This window comes from Frankliniella occidentalis, unplaced genomic scaffold (assembly GCF_000697945.3).
Source record: "Frankliniella occidentalis isolate FOCC.00 unplaced genomic scaffold, Focc_3.1 Scaffold241, whole genome shotgun sequence".
Taxonomy (NCBI): Eukaryota; Metazoa; Arthropoda; class Insecta; order Thysanoptera; family Thripidae; genus Frankliniella; species Frankliniella occidentalis.
Window position 1 is genome coordinate 10,797 of NW_026267367.1, and position 4,754 is coordinate 15,550.

At 60.9% G+C, this 4,754-nt stretch overlaps 1 protein-coding gene across 1 annotated transcript in view; it reads right to left on the bottom strand.

Annotated features, from left to right (window-relative positions):
* LOC113202064 (uncharacterized) overlaps positions 1-4,754 on the bottom strand; it is a 21,267-nt gene that overhangs the window by 3,554 nt on the left and 12,959 nt on the right. The window lies entirely within an intron of this gene.

Consider the following 4,754-nt stretch of genomic DNA (forward strand, 5'->3'; position numbering starts at 1 on the left):
GGGGGTGCCGCTTGCTGTGTGCCAGAGAGTCTTTCATATATTTATTCTCGCTGGCCCGCCAGCTCCCAGCAGCAGCTCCCAGCCTGTCGGTCAGTCAGGCAAGTCCGTTGACCACCTGCATCCGAAACAAACACAGAGAGAGACCGTCCCCCGGCGGCGTCCCTCCCCCTCTCGGCCCGGGACGGAGCTTCCCTCGCATTCCTGACATCAGAACGGGCACAGAGAGCAGGAGCCGGAGCAGCAGCGGCAGCCACAGCAGCAGCAAAAGCAGCAAAGGGCATCAGAAGCAAAAGGGCTCGTCTCCTCGCCCTACAGTATCCGCCGGCTAATTTATGGACAAGAAAGAGGAGGCAATGGCGAGGTGCTAAGCCTGACACGTCGCATGACAGGTGCGACAACGGGCAGAGGAGGACGGCGTCAGCAGCGTCGCAGCCCACTACTACTACACCGGCGCACCGTGAGGTGAGGGCAAGGCGTTCGTTCCCACGCGGCCATAAGCAGAGGGGGATGAAGAGGATGAAGAGGATGAGGTAGAAGGGGGAGGGGGGGGCACAAGAGAAGAGCTGGCTGCTGCCCGTCAAGTCGTCCATCGCTGACACTTTCTCGGCGTGTGGGCCGCGAGTGCTGCCGAGGGAGATCGCACCCGCACCTCTTTACTACTCGCGCATTCGCGGACACCGGCCGACAAGCCGCGGACGGGACGCCGCCACCAAAATAAAGTCTCCCAATTAAAAGCGGTCCGCGGGTCGCGGGTCGCGCGCGGGGTCGCGTTGCATCAGATAATCCCCGCGCCCGACCAGACAGCTGATGCAGTCGGCGCCAGACGGTACAGTCGGGAGCCGCCGTCGCCGCCGCTGCGCTGGCCCGGCCCGCGGGCCGACCCGCGCGATAGAGCCCGCCGCCATGCCAGGCCGCGGGGCTGAGAAGGCCGATCAGGAGCACGGCTTAATTGGAGGCCGGGCCAGCAGCCGCGAGCGGGGCAGAACCGCGCGATGAGGCGAAGCGCGGGGCGAGCAGCCGCGGCAACAGCTGGGCCCAGGTGCAGCAGCGAGGCGCGGCCCATGTGCCAGCCAGGGCCGACCAGCCGGACCCGGACGGCCGAGACAACATGTCATTTGCCGCACGCCCCGCCCCGCCTCCAAAACCACCCATTTCCCCCCCGTTCCATACGTTCGGCCCGGCCGACCGCACACTCACGTGCTCTCCGCGCCGCGCCGCGCAGCGTCGGGCCGGGCCAATCGCCGCCGCGGCTAAGAAAAGGGTGCGCGCGGGCGGAAATCCGGGATCCCCCTGCTGCTTTGGCTCCAACGTCCCTCCCCACCCCGCCCCGCACTGTATCGCACATCGCGCGCAACTTTGGCTTCGGTATTATGTCATGAGCGACGACACGCGCGCGCGGCGGGAGGTGGAGTAGCGGGGGGTAGAGTGACAAGGGCTGGAGCGGCGCGGGGCGGGGCGGGGGTGCCACCATCAATCAAACAGCGTACGTCTGTCGTCGTCGTCGTCCTCCTCCCGCGCCAGGGAAACTTTCTACACGCAGCGGCGTGGGGCAGTGCATGGCAGAGTCGCGTGCTGCATGCGCGGTCGGTCACCCGCACACCGCCAGGGTTATCTATCAGCCGTTCACAGAAAATCCGCGCCTCAAAAACAACACGAGTGCTCACTCGGCGCGCGCTGATCGCGAGGGTAAAAAGAACGCCGCCCACCGCCCAGTATTTTTGTGTGTGATCTCCTCGCGATGACGCAACGAAACTGTGCGATTATTGTTTTTTCGCTTTCAACTCGACGAATAGCGGAACTATAGATTGGAGAAGGGGGAGGGGGTGGGCGCACGCACCCCGGGCACGCTCCGACCCCGGCCGCCCCCTCTTCCGGAAGGGATCGGCCTGTCATCGGAGAATAAATAACAAGAGAGGAACGACGTCTGTCGTCCGCCCCGCGTTCTGCTTCTGCTCTCCGCCCGTTCGCGCCGCGACTCAGGCCGACCGGCGACCCCCCGCCGCCCTGCCGTGCCCGCGAGGCGCGACTTGTGCTGGCGCGGCGGCGGGGAGCTCCCCTTCCCCTCCCCCACCCGGGTGGCACGCGCGCGCAGAGATGGAACGACGCAATCGGCGGGACCACCAGCCTCCCGGACGACGTCCGGCCGGCTCGTCGCCGGGACCATGCTCGACCCGGAAGGGGTGGCGGGGCGGAAGGAAGGGGTGGGCTGGACGGATCCGGCGACAACGCTGCTCTTCAGGCCAGCGCCCCGACGGGCGGCGTCCGTCTCCCTGACCAGCCTCAACCAAGTCCTCTTGACCCAGCTCGGCTGCCGCAAACAAGGCAGCAGCAGCAGCAGCAGTGGGTCTTGGCGCCACGCTGCCACCGACCAACCGAACCCCCCGTCTCCCCCACCACAGCGTCCTGTTTGAGCCCGAGCTCGCTTGGTTTCCGATCCACATTTCACTTTCAAATGTTTGCCCCGGGATTTAGCGTCACGCTGTCGGGCTGCTGCTGCTGAGGCCGCCGCCGCCCGCGTCTCTGCCAGCCGGGCGCGGTGCAGAACAAAGTTCGCCAAAGATAACCGGGACGGTCGCGGCCTGCACGGCGGCGCGGGGAGGCGAATGCAAACGCGGACCTGGCAGTTCAGAGAGCTCCGGCCCGGCGCGCCTCGCCCTGTTGTGTAACGCCTCACCTCCGGCCGGGCTAAAGACGGCAGCAGACAAGAGCAGACGGAGCGACGCACACACCGGGCAGCAGACGGTCTCCATTTCTCCTCCCTGTGGTGGTGGACCCGAGGGGGGCCGTGGCCTTGAGGTGTACGGTACGTCGGCCCGGCTGCGGTGGGCCCCCGTGGTGTAATGGTGGTGTAACCCGCTCCGCTCGCCAGCAGCAGCGCGGCGCGGCACCCGGATAGGACCGAGCCGAGGCGATACCCGTCCAATGCCCCCTGGCCCTGGGCCGGGCTCGGGCTGGGCCCCTCTGTTGTTGGCCCTTGGCCCGGCCCAGCCCTTTCCCCCCGTGATCCTCCTCCTGCCCTGCCCTGCCCGCGGCGCCCGCCCGGCGGCCCCGGCCCACCCCTTGTGTTTGCCTTATCGCCGTGCCCGAGTCCGACTGTCCTCAAACCGCTGCTGCTGCTTCAGCCCGGCCCGGCCTCGGCGCGGTGAATGGTGACGGTGCACATGCAGCGGCGAGGCAGGGCGGGGCCGAGCGGGGAAGACGAGTACACAAGACACTTCCCCGACTGGTTTGGCGTCTCGCTCGTCCTGGCGCTGCTCGTCCCGGTCCTGGCCGCCGCCGCTCCTGCGACCGCCGCCGTGCCAACCTCTCGCTTCTGGCAGAGTACGTAGTAGTAGTACTACACTGCGGTGGTCGCAGGGCCGGCCGTCCGTTGGGGCCGCCGGGGCCGGGCCGCCCAGGGGAGCAGGCCGCCGCCGTGTGAAGCTGTGGCAAGCATGCTTACTCTTCTTTACTCAGCGACACTACTGGGCCGGGGCACTGGGGCGGGCCGGCCCGGCGCATCTACACTACACTGCCCGCGACGAGAAGAAACAAAGAAAAACAAAAATAGTTTAACGCCCACGACCCCTCCGCATTTCGCACTTGTCTCATTTAAATTCGAATGAATGTCAAAGTTCATAATCTCATAGATTTCGTCAGAATGGACGACAGGGTAGAAAGTCTTTGCCCACGAGCTTTGGCGTCTTATTAGTTTCTACACCACCGTTACGGAAAAGTACATCATCCCGCGGTACACGAACACACTTCCGGGTCAAGTTTACCGAGAGATTTCAACGCACGAAGCCAGGCAGAGAGAGAAGAACGTGGCTGAAGTGTGCAGTCGGCAGCAACAAGTGTGACAGGACGCGTCCCTAATAGTACAGTCAAATTGTGCAAAAACACCCCCTTACCTAGACAAAATTCCGAACAGTACCAAACTTTGGGGATCGTTTTAGGCATGTCTAAGGAGTGCCTAGCCAAAAGTCCCACAAAATCCCACCGTGCCGATCGGCTCAAATCGTGTTCAAAGTTCAAAATTTCGACTTTTGAACAAATTGGTATATCTCAACTTGTGTTTGAGATACAGCAATGCGGTTTGCGTCATTCAATGCAGACTGATCTCTTCTTCAAGAAGTATTAAGGGGTACATGGTGCTTGGAGCGAAACTTTAGCCTCTAAAAGACAAATACTAACATTTTTCTATAATTTCAATGTTCAAGAATTCTTATTCGGCATATTGTGCGTAATCCAGCCCAGAAATGTGGTAATTGCCTTTTACAAACGTTGTAGGCCTTTTAATTCTCTACAACTTTGATTTTTATGAAATGTCTGTATCGCAAAAATTGCAGGTTCCAGGGGGGATGAAACACCTGGAAACAGGATCTAGTCACCGAGCTCCTATGCAGAAACCCCCTAAGGGGCGATAGGCAACCCACACTACAAACACAGTCTTTCTGCATTTGGTCTCGTTTTGCTTTGTTTTTTGCCGAAATAAATGAGGTTTCGGCCTTTATGTTTAACGTGTCGTGTTCTGTTGACATTTGAGGGATACGCAGGCACTTTTCTGAGCATAAATACAGCCTTACGGTACTTTTAAACGTCAAAAACAGTACTTTGGGCATTCTGAAGTTTTGGTAAAATTGCTATTTTACGGTGATACTGAGTCACACTGAAGGAATTTCTATGTCACACTTAGTTATCTTCATAGGGAACACCAAGCAGATCTCAAAACCATATTAACTTGCCCGTTTTCGATGCATACAAACGGAAAAGGC